The sequence below is a fragment of the Cygnus atratus genome, chromosome 2 (assembly GCF_013377495.2).
Source record: "Cygnus atratus isolate AKBS03 ecotype Queensland, Australia chromosome 2, CAtr_DNAZoo_HiC_assembly, whole genome shotgun sequence".
Lineage (NCBI taxonomy): Eukaryota > Metazoa > Chordata > Aves > Anseriformes > Anatidae > Cygnus > Cygnus atratus.
The window spans coordinates 15,625,762-15,647,904 of record NC_066363.1 but is presented as its reverse complement, the minus strand read 5'-3'; the positions used below and the strand labels follow the sequence as shown (position 1 = coordinate 15,647,904).

At 38.9% G+C, this 22,143-nt stretch overlaps 1 protein-coding gene across 8 annotated transcripts in view; it reads right to left on the bottom strand.

The window, feature by feature from the left end:
* The window catches only part of ARHGAP12 (Rho GTPase activating protein 12), an 81,395-nt gene that overhangs the window by 47,589 nt on the left and 11,663 nt on the right, over positions 1–22,143 (bottom strand). The gene's annotated exons all lie outside the window — the stretch shown is intronic.

Sequence of the window (22,143 nt, the reverse complement as noted above, 5' to 3'; positions counted from 1 at the left end):
CTTAACCCATTTACTCATCACTAATATATAAATCCAAATAGATAATGCGTTACATAGATCAAAATAGTTTACAACAGCTTCCTTGGCTGTTTTCCCATATCCAGACATATACAGTTAAGGGAAACTTAAATGTATGCTAACCACCAAACATTTTGGTATGGACATGCGGAGCTCCAGTTAGAACTTCCTTCCCTGAGATTCATTTTTGTCCTGAAGAACTCCGAGTGCTCATAAACGTGGAAATAAATCTACTGAGACTGCTTGTTCTTTTAATTTTGATAGTGAGAAAAAAATGTAAAACATGTCCTTCAACATGCACACACACGTACACACACAAGGTGGCTTATACTCAAAACATTTCAAACTTCATCTGCTGCCTGGTATGGTTTCAAGTTTTTTCATGTTGCTTTCTCCTACTAAAGAGGGTAGGAATTCTTGCTAGGTAAAAGTGAAAAAGGAAAATCAGAAAGCAAAAGTACTTCTACAGTGCCACAACTTGAGTGAAAATTGCACAGCCCACTAAGCACAATGACAACTTTATGAAAAAAAGGACCTCTCCCTGAACTCCGTAATGCTCGACATTTTAACACATTACAAGTCTGCTGTATTTAAATTCAGTCTTGTTGCAATATCTGCACAGAAAAAAAAACTGCTAGCAGTAAATCCTTGCAAACTGACAATGAAGACTTTCACACAGGCAAGACAAAGCTTCCAGGATCAACACAAAACATTCTTCACATACAGACATTACACACAGCTTTTTCAGAACTTAGTTTTTACACTGACACAGTAGGAAGCAGATATGTGCCTTTAAATAAAACAACTTGTTAATCATTCATGAATGAGCAGTCAACATTTTCAACAAAGGCCAGATATACTATCAGGCCTCTGAACACTTACTTGAACTCAGTGCAATGAAAAGCCAGCTTGCTATACTTCACAAGGTACTTTTCATTACCAAAATGCATTATCAGCTTCTCAGAGAATACCTTAGGTTTTAATATTACCTTATACAAAAGGCTTTCTTCAGATGCCGGTATTTGTTCAAGCATTCAAAAAAAGTTCGATGCACGCTACGGCATAAAACTCCAGTTCTGGGAGATGGACAACAGATCACCTCCTATCCACTGCCTAATAATGTGTTGCGTTTTTTTGCTTATTTGTTTTTCTAAATCCAATAAGAACATTCTGCATTAAGGATGCCAGCAATTAAAAGAGAGAAAACAAAATTCCTTTTAATCTGATGCTTACCTTTTTCTTTTTACAGCACTTAAATCCTAGGACAGATCTTCTAGAACATAACTGCTTCAAGTATGATTGCAGTGCTAGCTTTCAAAATATAAGCTTTTTCAGAATAAACCATACGTGGTTTTTCCCTCCAAGACAAATAGTTTTATTTGTCTTGCTTCTTTTCGCAGCTTTTCTGAACATTAAAAATTTGGAATTAAGAGCTTCCACTTCAGTAACAGCATTCAGATTGCTGAGAGGCGCTGATAAATTAACAAAAAAAAAAATACATAAACCTCATGTTAATGCTCCCTGAGTTACATTCAACAGCATGCAAAAGAGCAACATAGCACTGAAGGAACCCGAGGGTGTACTGGTGCTCTGCAGCAGTGGGCAGGCAGAAGCACAGGCACATTCCCCAGCATCCAGAGGGAGAAGGAAGAATCCCAGTTCCCTCAACAACCGAGCTTCTTGCCAAGGAATTGCCACTGTCCTTTTAGTAAGGCCTGGGACTTCAATACCAGCTTTATTCCATAAGAATGATATAAAAGAAATCTCAAAAACTCTACATTTTCATTTTCATGAAGTGACAGCTTCAACTGGAATAATTAGCTTACCTCCTCCTCCCTCTTTCTGCTCATGGCCTAGGTTTCTACAAACATGTTCAGGATCCTACATTCTTTCTAACATATTGAGGCACATATAAAAATTCTTATAATGCCCAACAATACTTGAGGACGATTTTCAGCAAGTTTGCTGCTACTTCACAAGTAAACCTAAACTAATTTAAAAAAAGAAAAAGTTAAAATGAGAACCCAAACAATTTTTATGCCCTAACCTTTTCTGGCCTAATACTTAGCTGGGTAATGCTTTAAACTGTAAGCCTACAGTATGCATAAAAAGAAAACAATAAATATTATAAGCCTGTTTACAGATGACTTTGAATTTAGGACAAGAAATATTAATGCTGTTAAATATTTCCACTACAGTTTTCATGTGGACCTGTGATTATAAAGTGATAAGAAAATTTAAATGACCTAGTGAAGTAATACAGAATGAAAAGCATCCTACATAGATTCCTCAGCATACATTTGTCTATTGAAGGCAACTCAACACTTAAATGTTTCAAGTGTCCTACTTAAAAAAATTAAGCAGATAATCTCAAGTTTTTTTTTTTGTTTTTTTTTTTAAAATGTCTGGCTAATAACTTTCCATCAGACTGAAAATAATAAAAAACAAACATGTAATTTATTTTTGGTAATTACATTTTTTTTTTTTGTCAATTTTACATTTACTTGCACTGAATTACAAGCAAAACTATTTGAACTATTTGTTCTATTTCTGGAAATATTTACCTACATTTTACTATAAACGTCTATTCATATTTTGCTTTATGAAACTACATTACAAAACAAAGCATTGTAGGACATAGGACATCACCATCTGCCAGAAAGCTCTTGTGCTATTTGAGCCATTAAAAAAAATTATCCCAAAGTTGCCGAAAATATAACTCTTTATCTGGTGATATCATAACGCCTTTTCAGCAAAAAGTCTGTAACACTCTGAGAACAGTACTAAATAAAAGAACAAACAAACAAAACTACACACGCACCTTAGTGGGATACAGTGAATTATTTGACTAATATCAAAGTAAAACACATTCCCTTTTCCTGGTAACCTGAAAAAAGTAACTTAAATTGTTTTCATACTCATCGAGGCAGTGATTCATTAAACTGCACTGCAAAAACCCTGCAGCAGAGAAAGCCAAGAGGCTTGTTCCCGTCACATTCACGTCCGATTAGGAAGAGAAGCGGAGAGCCTCCCCAGCAGGACAGCTCTGGGACGACCGGGCCGGTCGCTGCAGGCAGCGGTTGGCTACTCCTCTCCCTGCCAGAGACAACACTCCATCAATCGTAATGGACTGATCAAAGAAAACTGATGGAAAACCTTTCTTTCCCCCTCTTTACACAGTACAGATTTATCATTCACATTTCTATAGCACTCCCGACCATCTCAGCGAGGAACACTTACATCAGCTTATGAATTCTGTAGCCATACACGGGCGTATATAATTGATCGAAGGGCTGCAACAGTGATGTCAAATATTTTATAAAAAACGGAAGTAAGACCTCACAATGGGATCCTTTGTAAAATATGCACAAAGATGACAGTGTTTACCATACTTGTTCTCCACCACTTGCACAATCTAGCTTGTCCCTTTAATAAAAAAGCTTTTGTCCAAGGCTACAGACAAAGCTGCTTTTCCTATAGTAGGAAATTTAAATACCATATGAAACACTTCATGCACGCTTACACAGAAAGTTTACCCCAATTAGGAAAGAGTGGCCAAATTTAACATGTTAAAGAGTCAGCCAGTAAATTTCCTTCACTTTCAACCGTCCATTCACCATACAAACCACTGATGCCTTCAACAAACATAAGGTAGTCTCTGTAACATATTTCAGAAACATAGACAGCATCTTCAACAACCTGGACATGCCATGCAGTAGTAACTTGAAACATTTACTTTTCCCCCAAGCTTCACAGAAGTGATATACAGTTGGTCTTGTAGTAATGAAAGTTCAACAAAGCTCGTAAAAACACTAAATTTATTCTGTGTTTTACCTTAACTGCTTGCAATTCTTGACCGCTGTGGAACCTGATGTACATGTTTAAAAGCAGGTTTGCGAAGAAGAAAGCTGTTGGCATTGTTTGTGATGTCTCCTGAGGATTATTTCCAATAAAATCTAAGCACATTAAGAAAACATCACAGAAACCTAGCTTCCTTTCTCCACTGGAAAAGTGTAGTCTAACGTGCCAGCAGCTACCACAGGGCAGCATCACAAGAGCGAAAGAGCTTTAGATGTTTTAGAAGCCTTACAGCAGAACAATTGGCACAGTAGAACAATCTCTAAATAAATAAATAAAAGTTTCTAGAGTACTGGAAATTCACAAGCCATTTACCGTTTTAAAAAATTTAACGTATAGCCCCATATCTTATTTGCCTCATAGAAGCCAAGTAATTTAAGAGAGCTTATTAGCAACTCTGAACTTCCTCTGTGTTGTCACCATCACAGTTCCACAGCATCTCCACAACGTTCTCTCTTACAAAATACCATGGTGGGCTGGAATGGTGTTATTTGACCTCATGGTAGCTTAAAGGTCAAAAAAAGTTTCCATTAGTTTACATCACTGCCAACTGAATAGCAATTTTTCCTACGCTTCCTATTTTCAGTAGTACAGATCCCATAGCATTTAAGCGTACTTCTGAGAGTTCAGTGCTTATACAAAGCTGAGTAAAGCCAGGCACCCCTAGAAAGTGCAGATGGGAAAGTAAACATCACCTTTGGTAAGATTCCCAAGCTACTGAGAAGATACTGAAGTTGCATTAATAGCTCAGAAAGCCTAAAAGATAGCTCAAGAGCCACCTGATCAAATATATAATGAAATCTAACTAATACCATGCAAGACATTAAAAATCATGACGCACTGGCACAAAAGTTATACCATCCTACAGTTTTCAAGAGAAAGAAAAAGCTATAGGCACTAAGAACTTTAATATAAATAAGGGCTGCTACCAAATATTTAAGCTTTAAAAAAAATTTGCACGTTATTGTTCCAAAACATAGCAGTCATCAAAACTGCACTCTGTCAAAAAGGGTATTTAATTCCAAGCATTTCACAAGAAAATACAGAACTCCCACACAGTTTATTTACAGCTGTTGTCCTTCTACTCTGCTTTTACAGCAGATTTCACTCGTGTGAAACTACTTCAGAGAATGTTGCTTGTGGCAGCAAATCCTGTAAAAATTTGTTGTGCTAGTAGTTCTTTGTTAGGTGTTAGGATAATTTCAAAATATCTTGTTGCTCTTATGAACTGCAACATCTAAGTTTTTAATAACATGCAGCTGCAGGACATCACCAGTATTTAAACAGGATGAAAAAATGCTAAAGTACCAAGACGCTTATTGATATAAAAGCAAAACCCAGTTACTAACACAGCTAGCTGGCCTAGAGAACAACCACAGTACAGCAGGAAATCAGATGCTAGAAAATTCCTGTTGGCTTACCTTACTCATATATTAACAAGAATATAACCTGTTGGATAAGCAGCGGGCTTTATCTGCTCCTGAGCAGTCAGGCAGCTGTATTTCACACAGCTAAGACAGCTGCTACCCCACATCTGCTGCTCGGAGGTTTCTCCGGTTATTATTTACAACTACTACCCCTGAGCTGCCTCACTACACGTGTTCCCCAGACCTCTGGTGGGCAGCTGACTTGATCGGCGTCCCACTTGGGATGAAACTGAGCAAATCACCTCAGAAAACAACTCCTGTAAACACTTACATTAATTTCCATAAGCAATTATACCAAAAACCTGACAACCAAGCGTCAGTAACACACAATTTATAAACTTGAGCAACATCCCAGAAGGATGCTCTCAGGATTCTGCACGGCTATTCAATTTCAGATTGACACACCACATTTTGCCATGCTAGCTCTGTATCTCTACAAACCTAAAAATCAAATTGTACACCCAAAATCTAGAAACATTACGATGAACACTCTTCACCAAGTAGTTTAGTCATACTCGAACGCAGACCAGACATATGGTAGGGAGATATGGATCTCAGGATGCAACTGTTCTCAAGTCTGTATATGTGAAGTCCCGATTGTTTCCAGAGTTCTTTTTTCAGCCAATTTTTTCAACAGCTGTCCTTTTAAACACAGCAAAACATCTACTATAAAAAAATTGGTTTCTGCTCTTTTTTCCTTTTCTGCTCGTCTTAGCAGAAAGGGAAGCGCAGAGTAAAGTAATTTGCTGTTTTAAATGCGTTTGTTACCCTAACTCCCCCTGCACGCCCGGGAAGAATTTCCTTTGTGCATAAAGGCAGAAGCCACACTGACACTTCTGCTTACACCCAGAGTTCAGCAAATACTTTTGCTAATTCAGTTCATGTCGCCAGATTAATACAGCATGCAGTTCAGAGGACTCGGCCAACGATTCAATGTTCAGAAAACAAGAAAAACACCGATCTACTTATCTCAGAAAATAAAAGACCTCTGAAGAAGGCTGATGCCGAAGCCAGGGGGTGGGCCAGCACACCGCTACCGAGGGGTGAGCCCCCTCGCGGCCCCGCAGCCCCGAGTGGCTGCCCCCTGCCCTCCGGCACCCCACTGCTGGCAGCGGCGGTCAGCCAGCCCCTCTACTCGACGCAAAGAGCCGAGCAAAGGTAAACCGAGGTACCTCAACAAGCGCGGCTATCGCAGGGACAAGGGCACAAGCTCCGCGTTCCCTCGTGAGGCATTCGCTGGTTCCAGTATGCCACAGGTCTGCATGGCTAAGTACAAAAAACGCCTATCCCTCCATCTAATGTGGTACTTTACAGAATTAGAAAGACACAGGATACTTCTGCCACAGTTGTCATCAAACAAGATGGAGTTAGGTAAAGGACTAATGTATGCTCTTAGCTATGCTGGACAGCTGTGTCTATAGACTTCTTATTTTTCAGAAGAAACATTATGTTGCTCAGAGTGCTTAGTCACTTTCTGTAACATTAACAAAACCCATATTACTAATATTAATATTCAGCAGAAAGAAAAATCCTGGGTCAGGTATGCTGGGAATACCTTCATCAATTGAAGGAAGGAAAGATGTTTTATTTTCTGCTCTTCTCCAAACCTCCAGGGTGTATCAATACCTAAAATAAGTTATAACCCAGAAGAGATATAACACGTTCAGAAATATGCCAGTAAGGAAAGGGGATGTATTTAGGTAGTTTTAAGCTGAAGACGGTTTTCTTGAACCTGTAGCAAAACTGCCCTGGATAAAGCAAGAAGTTTCCACTGGATCTGGTCGTGCTTCTGCCTTCAGACACTGCCACAGATCACAGAGCAGAGCTCAGGAGAGTCAGGCTTCTCTGGTTTCAGACAAATTGTACCCCTTCGCTCCGTCACACCAACCCCACAGCGGTTCCTGTCCCATTCACCCAGCCATTTCAGCCAAAAAGTTCGCAAGATGATAGCAAACCAAACCAGACAGGAAAATAAACCCAATACTACTACGCTTTGGAGTTAGTAGGTAGATTTTTCAGAGCAGGGAAGCTCATTAAGGGGCAAACCCACTTTCGTGTTCCGAGATGATGAAAGGCAGTAAAACCAAATCTGTATTAGAAAGCTTTCTAGCACAGAATGTAAATCACCCTTCCAATATCCTGTAATGTGCCAGACAACAGGCAGTGCTTGTACTGAAGTTACTCTTCATTAACTATGAATTATCACTTCACAGCCATCAGAAAGAGTTGGATAAGACAACTCCCAGGTGCAATTTGCAATAAAAAAAAGAAAAACCAAGTCTTAGAAGTTAGATGGCAAAACCACACGTTTCACGACGAGCAGTTTTACTGAGACCCGCAGCTATTTCCCCCTTGCTGGCTGTCACAGCTGCAGCACAGGAAACTTCAAGTCACTGGTCTTCCTTGAGAAGTTACAAAATGCAACTCGTTTCATCATTTGCTCATTTGTAATACAAAATAGAGGTCTTGCAAACGAAGTGAACTGGGGCTTAGGGCTTTCCGACTGCAATCGAAACTTAAATATTTATTTTTTTCCAGAAGCAGTTGGTTTTATTTTTTCCAGCTCCAATAAAATTTTAATGTAGCCATTAAGACAAAAAGTCTGGATTGTGTACTACAGTAATCAAGAAACACAAAATAGCATCAGTGCCTACTGTCTATAATATCTTAACTAAAAGAACTGGTGAAGGGACAAGGCAGTGTCACAGTCTAGAAATTTACTTTTTTTAACAAGTTTATGCCAAAATACTCGAAGTAATAATGAATGGGTTGCTCAGCAATGGACTAAGCCTATTCCCACAGACTCAGCACATCCATCCGCACCCAAAAAACAAAACTTATCTATTTCCCCCCCCCAGCAGTCTTCCTCAATCAGAACAGTTCCTCATTTTACACAAAAAAATTACTGCTTAATGTTCACTGGTATGCATTACAGAACATTTGCCACAACAGATTTTAATGGTCCCTTACATCCTACATGAACTACTGAGCAATTCAAATTAAAAAGCTCTAAATTGAAAAAAAAAAAAAAAAAAAAAAAAAAGGTAAAACAAACCTTGACATTCGGCTAGTTTTTGTTATGACTGAAATGAAAAATACACAAAACAAGAAAATATCTCCATTCCCATGCTGGTGTGACTACCTTTGAATAGGCAACCATACGGTCTGGTGGTCAAGCGCCAAGAGAATCGAGAGACTACAGGCCCCCTCTACAAAAAAGCTACTTGGTTTAAAAAAAAAAGAAATTAGGTGCCTTGAGAATGAGCATCTCATCTAGTGCTCAGTAATCAAATTGAAATACTTATTTTCTGACTCCTTAGATCTACTATAACAAAAAAAAACAGCCCCACTTCAGTATTTCCAGCTGTATGCTAGGGTGATAATTGAAACTAAGGAAGGTTAGAGAGCACAACATCAACCAAGTTTCCCATAACATAGTTCATTGCACTTTTTTTTTTTTTTAAGCACACATTTTAAAGGGTATATGGCAGTGAAAACAGACTGGACATAATTAACATTGTCAAAAATATTTTGTTTCACTATAGGTGTACAATGTTAGTGATAAATCAGCATATGAAGTTATTACAAGTATCACTGAGCGTGCTATCTTTGAGTTGTTTGATAACTCAAAACGAAAAGAAAAAATTAGCCCACTATTTAAAATTTTGACATCCTAAATTGAAGTTTTTCATTTAAAGACTGGGAACTGTCTGTTCATCAAAAAATGCTGCATTTGCATCAGCAGGAAATTGTTAAGTAACAGTACACAGAAGTAAAAGTGATTTTTAAAGTCTCATTCCATCTTTCTGCATTGATTTCTTTCTTTCATACAAGTATCAGCAACTAATCATAGTCGGAGGTTTAACAGAAATCCTCTTGTCAGCAGGTCCTTCTCAAACAAAGCTTTCATACAATGAAAGATCCCTTAAGAAGATCAGTAACAAAGACCTACAGCCTGCCAGAAATAGCAAAGAAAAAAAAAAAGCGTTTTGATATTTCCAGTAAAGGCTCCGTCTCCAAAGTCCTGATGTCACACTGGGATCAATCCCAATAGGGTCGGTTACAGCTGCACCTATCAGAAAGGTGGCATCTCATCTGCCCGTCTCTGGATTCAGATTGTAGAAGTCTATTTCAAAGCCTGTCTCCAGAAGCGAGATAGGACACTTCCGAACGAGTTAATGCAGCCATAAGCAAACCAGATCTCACAGTATAAATAGGAAGCTTCGTTCTTTGCCACGTTTCCGACCACAACACGGAGAACTCATGCAGTCTATCCAGTGCAGAGTTGGCAAGCAGGGGGGTGGGAGGGCGCCCTTCCAGTTTCTGCCATGATTATTAGGAGACCACGACCAATTTCTCAAATTACTAAAAGCAGCAAAATAAACTAACAATTAAATTGGCTTTCTGCCACATAATTTCAACGTTGACAACTAAAACCAAAAACTGTCCCAACCTGTAGATGTCAGAGATCCATTCTGATTTATCGGTAAAAGGAAGACATGATTAAACTGCCACAAAGACCAGAAGTTACTGCTCTAAAGCAAGAGGCAGAGAATAGGCAAAAAAGACAGATCAAGACATTTAGCACTAGCCCCCCCAAACCGTGCTGATGGTGCAAGTGAGGCCACTGCACTCCCTGTGCATTGCACACCCGTTTACAAAGCACTTCCTAAAATACGAGGAGGGGGGGGAATGTCAATTAAAAAAAAAAGAAAACTCAAAATTTTGGACTGAAGTAAAATTTGCATGACCTTCTGACAAAACTAAGACAGTACTTTAAACTGAACTCATACTATGTTTTTGTTGGCAGGTGTCCATTTTATGTAATATATTATAAATTAAAATTACGTAGAAATCTTTTAAGTACTAAAATTTTCCTTCGGAAAAGGTACAAGTAAGTAACCAGCATTTCGTACGACAGGAGTACAAGTGCATTAAGCGAGGGAGTTCAGAAAACGATGCCTAATGTCATTAAGCAGAATGTTATGCTACTTAAAATTACTAAAACATTCCAGACTCTTTTTTGACTATACTGTGCAATAAAGCAAACCTATTAGCAATGCATTATAGCTGAGAAGGCAAGAATTTGCTAATAGTTTCATGCTGATTAAGCAACACGCAGCGAGCGGGTGCCCGAGCACTGAGAGCAAACAGCACCCAAAGAGCCCCCAGGCAGCTGAATTACAACCCTGTGCTCAGCAGTCAGCGGATCAGCCAGCCACGAGCCTCTACAGAACGTTCCCACTGAAACTGTAAGTATTAGAAAGTATCGCAGCACTATCTGCCAAGCTATCGGAAAAAAAAAAATGCTTTTAAGGACTCGTATGCATTAAAATCTCTGCGCCGAGGTATATGGCAGAGCTCAGCACGTAAAGGTTTTCTTGAAAGCTGATGGAAAGCAGCTGCTCAGCTACAGAAACCAAGTTCAACGAAAGCTGAACTTTCTGGGAGTCTCCAAGAAAAATAGGTAATAGGGTAAAGGGCATGTTATTTCTCTATTATAAACATGCACCTTTAGAAGGTCATTGCATTTGTTTGATGATACCGCTAAAGCCAAATATCACAAGTGAAATTTAAAGTATTACCATTTCTGGAAAAGTGACAATTCGCCATGAATTAAGGCAGACAGAAAAACAAGTTTTTAAAACGGATTTAAAATTACCACGTAGAAGTTTTGACAAGAATATTTCTCCACTGACTTCAATGCTGTTTTCTAGAGATACTTTCAGTATTACCATTGAGCTTCTCTAAAATGGTGAAAAAAAGCGCCCACGATGCCTGCTGTTGCAAGGCTTAGGTCTGCAGAAGTGACAGTGACGCCTGGCCAGCCAGCTACCCAGAAACCTTCCTGGAACACCACTGCCATTAAATAAAGCTCCATTTGCTGTCCAGTCACATCTAGTACAACAGCTACATTAAACACAGATGGCTTACCCGGAAACTTTAAATACCTTTTAATACATGCTTAAGAGCAGCATTGCTCCCAATTATTTTGTCTTCACGAGAGCTGCAATTGAGTGTCTAGGGGTTACCTGCATCTTCTCAACAACACTTAATGAGATCCAATCACTGAGATCTAACCGCAGGCATCAGTATTAATAATTATGCTTTTTAGAATGCTATTAAAATCGAGGGACTAGAGGATGGGCAATCGATCTGGCACAGCAATCATAACACAACCTACAACAAAGCCATTCGGCTGGACCTGCGGTACCACGAGCCTTGCAGCCATCACTCGTCCTACAGAGAAATGCAGGAGAAGAGCTGCAGGAAGATTTTAAACCACTAATCTCTGCTATGAACACCAGTGCATACTTCACACTGCAGCATAAAAAGTCACGTAAGAGCAGAAGCTAACATTTTATGCTGCCTTTAACCAAGGCAGCAGTGTAGAGCTTTTGGCCACGCTGGCACCCCGTAACAAAATGGGTCTAGTAGCAGCAATGTTAAAAAAGATTGATTAAAAAAGACATGTCACAGCCACATTTTTGTCACTACACGGAAACATACCTTTACTGAGATGCTTAGTATAAGCTGGTATGAAAAGAGTTCCTTACTTGAAAACAAACTGGGACATGAAGCTGGTAGGTTTTGGGATTGCCTGTTTCCACAGGCTTTTCTCCACACAAACCTTCTGCCAAGCACACAGATGATACAGAAGTAGTTTCCACACACACTTCATTTTTCACATATTTAAATGTTATTTCAACTAACATTTAATTTTTCATTTCATTTTAAATACGTAGTTTAAAACTAGACACTACGCTTCCCCTTAATCATTTAGCACACTATTAAAACTGGTTTTTACATTTCTGTATTGAAAATCAAAACTGATTTTTACCTAGCAGGTTTCAACCAGCAGCGAACAGGTTGGACTTTGTCTTCAAACACCACTTGTCTTATACCAGTCCCTTTCCTGAATCTGCATTCATATCCAGTATGCTCTCACATTTTTACTGCTAACACCGCATATAATTAGTGGGTTCCACGACAGACAGCACGATTTTGTAGAAGGTGCAAGACAGTCACGGTACAACAACCAAGATCAGAGATTGTAATTTAACTTTCAAAGGAATTTGGTATTTCAAGATACTGCATTTGTCATCCTTACTGTTTTGGTGTCCTTTAGAACAGGACGTTTATCAGCCTTCATCAAGAAAACTTTAAGGCAAAAAGCAAAAAATGGCAAAAAAAAGTTTGGCATTAAAACCCATTTTAGATGAGTTTTCTGCTTAAAACTTCTCTGACCAGGAAAAATACTTCTGATTTTGACACTTGTGGAAATGAAGTTCCCAATAAACCATGAAAATCCCACATATATTAGCACTGATCAGAGAGAGAAAGAGGGAGAGAAGGAAGAATATGAATGAATATGAATTGAAGTGATGAAGAATTAAGACAAAGTGTCACAAGTCCTTCTAAATTCAGAAGACATTGCCTACACAACATATTTTCTCCACCACAAAACTGAAACTCTGAGGTTTAGTTAGGGCTGTTTGAGACCCCCATCTCAACCCCCCCCCACCCCGAACTCACTTATTCTAGAGGCATAAGAAAAAGAACATGTACTGTTACACCAGGCGTAACATTTTTTTCTGATCATGAAGTAGGAAAGCAAGTCTCATGCCAGACAAGACACAGACAATATTTTACATCAAGATTGCAGCTTCAAATTCTGTCCTAAAAGACGTAATAGGATGAACAGCAACAAAAAAATACTCATTGTCAGCACATTTATATGGTATTTAAAAATTTGAGCAAAGTAAGAATATTTCCTTTAATTGCTGTTTAAAGACATACAGAAAAGCCTATAAGAAATTGTGCCATGTTGCTTCTAATTTCTTTTTTAATTCTCCATTTTCAATTGTGCTAGAATAGACTACAGTACCTCTGATTTTAATGTTCTGATTCCATTTTGCAAAGGAGTACAAAACAGGATGAATATTTTTAGAAATAGATCAATATTTTTAGAATTACATCCAAAACACAGCACATAACTTCAACAAGTTAGAGATTTCTAAGATCACTTTTCAGTTTTCTGTTATTTTTTGTTGCTGTTTTGCTGTTTTTTTTTTAAAATGCTAACAACAAGTACATAATTGTACTGTTAAAAACCACATTGAAATCCCAACGAACACAGCAACAGACCGTCCATAATGCTTACAGGAGAGCTAAGCAAAGCAAGAAAATTCTCATGGGAATCTCAACCAGGTTGCAGCTTTTCCCCCCCTCACAACTACTAAAAATATACATATTTGTCCTGTGACTGTACTTTTTACTGTTTCTCTCTACTCTCAAGACAGTTTATTGGCACTTGGGTTTAGGGCAGAAAGCATTTAATAGCCACGCATTTCTGTACTCTTTCTTCCCCTTTATTTTCCTTACACTAGCAAGAATTTCTTTCATTTTTAAGAACAGTTATTTCTGCAATTCAGTATCCAGAGTAAAGAAGTGTACTTTGTCATTCCATTTTGTGTTTCAACATTAGAACAGAATTTAAACCAAGTCTGCAGCTACCACGATGCTTCAATGAAATTAGATACTAAACCAGATTTTTTTCCCCTATGACAGCTGCAAACATATAAAGAAAATGTAGTATTTGTGGAATTTTATTAACTTTACAACAGCTCTGAGGCTGCACTCAACCCAAATCCGACCACAGCAAGGGCAACAGAGAAGCCTGGCCCTCGGTGCACAAGTCACAGTCTACAGCATAATATATGGTGAAGTAAAGCAGCAAGCACTCAGGACAGACAGGCAGTAAGGAGGCACAGTGAAAAGATGAAATGAGGGGAGGATAAGTGTATGCAATTCCTGAGACCACCACCAGAGAGTTTTTAAATTCAGCCCTTCAAGCTACAGCAACTGGTCTGTCTTCTTTCTACCTGACCTCTGCATTTGCCTTTAACAACTGGTTGCATTGAGAATAAACACCAAAAAGATACTTTGCAATTTTCAGCAAATGCTCGGTAGGTGAAAAGGGTGGGTAAGTTTCTAATCAAAAGGAAGACTTACAACCAACAACGGTTCCCACAGACAGGTGAGTATGAGACTTGCACTCCAGGATTTGGAGCTTTATCCTTACATGCTGCAGTAATGTAACTGGATCTTTCTAAGCACAGCTATGACCAGTCACGACTAAAGAGAAAGTTTATGAAAGTGTAAAAAGCAACATGATTTTGATCTATCCTTTCTACCCACTGACTATGACTACATATATAACAAGTATACACACAGAACTCAAGATGTGAAGTACTGCATCATTTTCTCCTGCTACGAAATTCATGATGTGTCACAAAGAAGCATACAACCAGCAACATATGGCCTGGCCTAGTATACAGTGCTGGAGAAATAAAATTGGAAATATCTTATGGATATTGATTCCATTTGTTGCAGAAAGCAACCACGTTACAAGAAGGCAAGGGAAGAGCCACAAAACCGACAGTGAAAGAAGCCACAGGGAGGTTTAACTGAAGAGTTAACAGAAGGGTTAACTGATGAATCGCAAATAAAAAGGAAAAAAAACTTCCCTCTGAAATCAATTGCAAAGAAATAAATTGTCTGCGCAACATCATCTTTCCTCATAATGTTCTCTTTATTTGTTTAAACAAACAGCATGCCAAAGAGTTGCAGCTGCTGGATAGCACTGTCTTACATCCTTCATAAATGTTACTTGGAGTTTCGTCAGACCCTAAGTTTGGACAAAGTCTGCTGAGGCTTTAGAACTTTACAAAGCAAGAAACAAGTTATTTGCAAAGCACTTGGGAGTTGTTGTTTTTTTTTTCCTCTCATTCTCCATAAAAAAAATAAATTTGAGCACAAGTACATACCCAAGTTTTGTTTAGTCAATGGTTACAATAGCAGCTTGTAAACTAGAAAAGAAGGAAAGGGATGCAATACAGTTTTTTACACACACAGTTAATTGAAAACAAAGTTTAAGTTTCTATCTTGGTACATCACAACCCACATCCCGATATAAGAACAAATACTCTAACACTTGGGGAGAGAAGGAACAGACAGGTCTCTTCTGGGGAGAAGGGCATGGAAGAATACCAAGAAAAACAAATCCCTTCCAAGTTTTATTTTCCCCCCAGTAAACGTCCTTCCTTCTCAGAGGTGACAAACGAAGAACATAATCCTTCCAGCCAACAAAGACGAGACGGGAGAAAGCAAGTCAGACCGAAGGCCGCAGCTGGGAGCTGTGAGGGCAGCAGTGGGTGACCGACGAGCACCTGCCCCGTGAGGGGCTGCCCGCCATGACAGGCCGAGCGCCACGGGGCTGGAAGGAGAGCGCCGTGACAGCCATGCTGCTGGCAGGCCTCAGGGAGCTCCGGCCGGGCTGCCTCGCCTCAGGCCTAACACCACAGCCACAGGGCCCGGCCATGACAAGTGGGCCGGGCAGGAAGCAACAAAGCCTCCTCCGGCTTTATCTGCACGGGCGTGAGCATAGGGATGAAGGAGTCACACCGGTTATATGCAACATGGCGTGGAATTTCTGCGTAGCGCGAGTGATTCTGAACAACATCCTGGCAACCTGTCAATCTGCCTAGAAAAGAAGTTTGTATACAACACTGTTATATATATTGAACAAGTTCAGAAAGATTTTGGGGAGTAGTATTTTTGTTTTTATCAGCCAGTATGTTGTCCTTCACATAGTACCTTTGTTGTAGGTATCTCAGCCCATAGGTTGTACCAAAAAGGCAAGTGAGTTCTTCAGTCCACCAGGCTTGCAAACTTTGCACTAGACTATTTATAGCTATTCAGGCTATAATAAAGGAGTACACACAGCCTTTGGTATTGCTGCACCGGTATTTACATACTCGCTCACAGCACTCCTCCAGCCAGCACCGTTCCATCTCCGTGCTCTACCAGCAATAAATATTTACAGAGCCGTGCGGTGACTAGAGCAGCAAAGTTATTCAGCTGAATGATAATCCACGAAAGCAAGAGAAAGACGACATCTGCTTGTGCTAGCCACGGCCAGAAAACCTGCACAACACTCTGCTCTTCAGCAGTGCCTTTCAACAGAACACGGGGAAGCTACTTAATTTAACTGGATGATCTGAAGATCATCCAGAAGCCCCAGGCAAACCATTTAAAAAGGGAACAATTAAAACTATTAATTAAATTCATAAGTCGTATGTAATTTCAGATTAAAGAGGGGTGCCAGTAAATTCTAATCAGGAACTCTGCTTACAAACAGAAGTTGAAGGCAGATAATACAACATCAAAAACCAACATAAGCAATAAGCTCAACCCCTCAGCTTTAAGGTTTCATTTACAAAACTTATCTGAGGGAGAACTACAATTCATTGAAACAGAGACTCACAATACCCACGCCCATCGTCAGAACATCTTTGTACACAAGTTCTCAACCCTCAAGAGTTTACAACAGAAAAGACAGGCAGAAAAAAAAATGTTAAAAGAAAAAAAAATAAGACTACTTTACTTCTGAACAATCTCTCAGCCATTTCAGCAGCAATGATTACAATACCTATTCTGGATGTAACGCTAAATGCGCACCCGGAGAGAAAAGGTTTTGCAAAGATTTCACGTGGGAACTATTCCATGCCTCTGCTCATACCTTTCACCTTTCTGTGTGCTGTTTTCAGCACTCTCTCATTTTCCATGAGAGAGATTTTCAGTGAGAAAGATGACTGCAATTGCAAAGTATTTAAGATACTGAAATACCATGGAATTAGTTACAAACTTCTGCACTTTTTTTTTTTTTACTGTTTTCTACAAAAGACGTTATCCACACTTATTTGATCACTTCTTTATATTAACCTAACACTTCCATAAAGCGGTGTACTGAACAGTTACAATCTTTCCCAAGAACTAGCTCAGAAGCCACACTAAGATAGACTAAATGCAAAGTTGTAAGTGTAATTTAACACTACATTGCCCAATCACTCACCATCACAAAAGTCTTTGAAACTCTTCATCATCAATTCTTACTATTCAGAAGAAGATTATATTGTTTAAAAGTATTGTGCTTTAGTATTCGAATAAAATCCATGTAAGGACAAAACCCATTTCTGTCTATCACTTTTAAATCAAACACCTCTGCAAAGACACAGAAATATCAGCTGTTTGGGTACTAGAAGTGCACAGACTTTACTTTCCTTTTTTGAGCACAAATGTCTACTATTCCAGAGAGCTGCCCATCTGACCAAAAAAAAGCGTTCTGCATTTTATTCTATCCAGTCATACGTTCCCTACTGTTTTGTCACACTGCTGTGAAACAAGTGAGACTTTCTTTAGAATTCTACAAAATAACAGCACATTTATTTAACATACAAGCATTGGAACATTAAACAACTGTCTAGAAAGCAACTAGGTAAATATACACAGAATGCAACTGTTTATTCTCAGAGTTACGCAACGTTCAAGAACAAGATAGGATCAAATATTCTCAAGTACGGTTTTTGTTTATTACAAAGCAATTTGAGTTTGTTCTGCATCTGGAAGTTCCCAACTTAAAAACCGACAGAAGCGCTGCCAATGGAGAACAAGCAAGTCTCCAGTATCGCCTGCTGCTTTAAGTTTATGCAGCAGCCAGACAAAACATCAGTTCATTTTCCTGGTGCTGCTTTTCTGTATGAGCGTTTACCGGCTGCGGAGATTCTGCCATTGTCAGAGCTGAAGGTGGTATTTTATACTGCTTAAAAGAAAAGGCAGGTTCAGGGTAACTGATACAACTTTCTAACCAGCCTGAAACGTTTTTCTGAATTCTAACAGCAGTTATTGGAATTACATAAGAAGAATTGTTTTAATGCTTTACAAAATACCACAGACAACTTCTAATGACAAGGAACTAAAAGCTTTATTCTTCACCTCATTATAACGGGTATATTTCAGCATATTCTAACTTAATGAAGTAAAAAAAAAAAAAGTTATTATGCAAACTAAATCTGAGGGCCACAAAAACAGTAACAAACATTTAGAGTTTTAGTATTTGACCGAGGTAGTCTAATACTTAAGATTTACCACCAGCCTTTCAACTAGGTGGCAAAATAGACAAAAATGCTAAGACCTCCAGATAATGCACTCACACTATCTACTGAAACATACACACACAAAAAAAAAAAGTTGTCTCCATTTAAGAAGTTATAGCAATTCCCACAGAAATCTCTAGAGTAAAACAGAAGGATCTCTTTGCAAGATCTTCACTACTCAGAATTAATCAAAGCAAAACAGTCATCCTAGTGATAATCCCCTTTAGCACTTGACAGTTTATGCAATAGTCAATTACTAAAGAGGATGAAAGACAGAACGATCTTCGCAAATGGGTCACTGTCTATATTTATAATGATTAAAAACAGCCTGCTACTAAAAGTAACTTTTAATGAGCATAAGAAGTAACACTAAGTCAGAGCAAATATTTTACTCATACACATACATAATCACCTATATAATCCACGTCTCTGATGACACAGTAGGAAGTTACACTCATCCTCATCAGAAAAAGTATTTCAGGCAAGTTATACATTAGCATTGCTGAAAGCAGATTAATTTCTGTCTGCAGCTATTTTATTCCAAAGTACCATCTTTCTATAAAGATAACACCTAACCATCCTTAGCATGATCTCTGAACTTAACCAACTTCTCCCTCTCTGCACACCCTCTCTCAAAATCTGTTGAGTACATTTTACTTGCAAACACTGTCCCAAAGCCTTCTAAACCACTTTTAAATTTTTTCCACTTTTGCTTCAACTCTTCCTTCTTAAGAAAACAGGTGTGCCTAAATGCGTAGGTTTTGGGTTTCCCCCCCCCACCTACACAACAATTATTCTGGCCTATACTGCACATCACCAACCTTTCAGCTGCTTCTCTCAAGTATTGCACATCCTCTGCTACAACATTCTCCTCTTAGTTTCCTTCTTTCCCATTGCTAGCATCTCAAAGGATTGTCTTCTGCCCTTTCCATAGGATCTGGACATCACACCTGACACCACTGTCCTAAAATTATGTTGAAAACATTCATTGATTCTCAGATTTGAGCACAATCAGCGTGCCAGTGATTCCATCTGTGCAATCCTGATCCACTTCATTCAATACCAGTTCTACTGGCAGGTACTATCTCCACCAGATTTAAATCTGGTTAAATTGGAACATTTCCTCTCAAGCCCTGCTTTCTCTAATTACCTCCAGCCTTCCTACAGTTCAAGTCCATAAGCAAACATCTGATTCTTAGCACACCTTATGCATCTGAGTTACACCCAGTACTTGGAATTTCTTTACACAAAGAGCCAGAAGTATTCATTACCCTTTCCTTTTTTTCCTCCCTCTTGATCAGATCATTTTGCCCTCATCTTCATTAACAAGTTCTTCTGCTCACATTGTCACCTCCCTAACCTCCATTTCATACCACATCTCAAAAAATCCTTCCTTTATGCAGTACATTGGAGACTGGATCTTCCAACATTTCCACAGCCAGCAAATGTATGAGCTGGAGGCTGTTCAGCCACAGAAGCTGTACTTTTTTTACTGGAAAGGAGAAGTAGGATAATCTTCAGAGAACAGTGTACCCATCTCTCAGAAGCATTTCATAATACAAGCACTCCTCTGCATCTCATATATTCATACTCAGGATACTGAAAAAACGCTGCAGGTTGGGATAGGGACAAAAAATTACCGTCACCTCAAACTAACCCATTCCTCATTTCCATGGCTGGCTGGAAACCATGCCACTGGGCTGGGTAAGTTCAAAGGTTCCTTCTCCAAACCGACTCGACCACAAAAGCACACCCCTTAACTCTCAGGCTTCCTCAGTACCAGCTCGGTGCTGACATCAATGTTAACTCCCCTTCCAGCCAGACTCTTAAATCATGAGTCTAGGAAGAAATAAAAAGTCACCCACACAGAGATACTATCAAGGCCAGTCTAGTCTCTAACCTTACAAATTTAAGAGAAAACACCTGGAGCTTGAAGCTCATTGCAGTACAGACGGCATAAAACTGAATTCCACAGCAGGCAGAGGGAAGGAAGAGCTGCAGTCGGACTGTCTTGGGAAGCAAAATCCTGTTTGTGTGCGAAAGCAGGGAACTTGATGTTCTCACTACAGACTAAAAAGCAATAAAAACAGCTTTCTAAGCCATTAATTTCAGCACAGCTGATTTGTACTAAACAACGCTCATTATTGAAAGAATTATAAAAAAAACCATGGGTCTGTTCCAGAGAAGGCTGGCACTCATAGTATCTAGACTGAGCTGCGGTGACATCAGTTCTACTACTGCTTTAATCCCAATGGCTATGAAATGTCAAATATTTTTATCATATTGAAAGAGCCCATGATTCTGCATGACGAGATGAAGTGACTTCACGGTTTTAAAATAAGACAACTGCGAGGCATACTGAGCACCCGCTCTCTTGATGTCCGAGGCTGTGATTAGGACAAGTTCCACGGCAACACACGTCAAACACCACCATGATTTTCCCTACAGCTGAAACATCACTTTTTTAGCATTTGGAATATTAAGCACTGGGACACCTTCCATTTTCAGACCCTCCTTACAACCCTGTAAAGCCTACACACACATGCATACTTGTCCCACCAAAGTCCACACATATAAATAGGTTCTAGTGGTGAGGCAGTGGGGGGTGGGATGGAGGAGAAAGGTGAAAAGATTGTGTCACTGTATCAGTACCACAAAGTTGCACAAAAAATGAACAGCAGGCCGGAACGTTAATTACTGTGTGGCAGAAGACACCCATGTAACATCAATTTCACCTACTTTAACTAGGAAAGGCGATGCTTATTCAACACAGTAGAGGAAACTGTCTTGACACACAACATAAAAATAAGTGTGATAAACTATTTAGAGTAAAATATACTTTCAAACCATTCCTTAGTATTTTGTCATTCATTCAGCAATCAATTAATCCAACAGCAGATGAGCCACTGCACGTTTCTAAAGTAAATGCCTAACAGTTATCTCATCCTTAGTTCTTAGCAGCTGGTATCAACTACTGTGAGCTAGGACATCGGTTTTCTCCACTTTGTTCATAACAATCTTTATGTTAATGAAGTATGAAATGAAACTAAAACTAAAAGCACGAAGAAATGAAATTCAGTAATGCCATTTCTTCCATATTATTCACATTTAAAAAAAAAAAGTGAAAGTAAAATTGTTAGAAAAGGTAATAAATATTAGAGGCATGAAATCCCCTAACTAGAGAAACTCTGACTTTGAAGAAAGAGGTCAAGAATAGAGTAGGATATTTAAGAATTCCTGATAGTGGGTACTTCAATAAATATCAATATATTATATAATAATATAGATTAAGAGTTCATGACTACGTAAATCACCTCATCTATCCTGTACCTTTAAGACCTTTCTATACTCGCTCATATTAACTAAGCAGCTTTGTACGAATTGTGTCTTATTAGCAAACCAGTGCAGATGCACTGCTCTCCACAGTAATATTTTCATTTCCAAAGTTAGCATCAGCTTTCATTTGAATACCGCTCTTAACTGAGTCCTGAATGTGGCAAGTGAGTGGCTGACAAATGGGATTTATTATAGTGGTTGGTTTGTACACACGCAACAATGAAGTGTAAGGAAGTTTAAGAGCAGGGAATTTTTAATCTGAGAATTTTAAAACAATTTAAAATCTCTGTATATTGGGGATTAAAATCTCTGTATTACACAAATACATAAATATGCACATGTACACACGCACATCAATACTTCAAGAACAAATCTGGAATTACAATAGACCAATTAACTTGGTTATCCATACCAGAAGCATGACCTAATTATCTAAATCAGTGCTAACTTTGTTGTTGTTGTTGTTAAGGGGGGAGAAGGGCAAGGAGGTATTAAAAAAAAAAAAG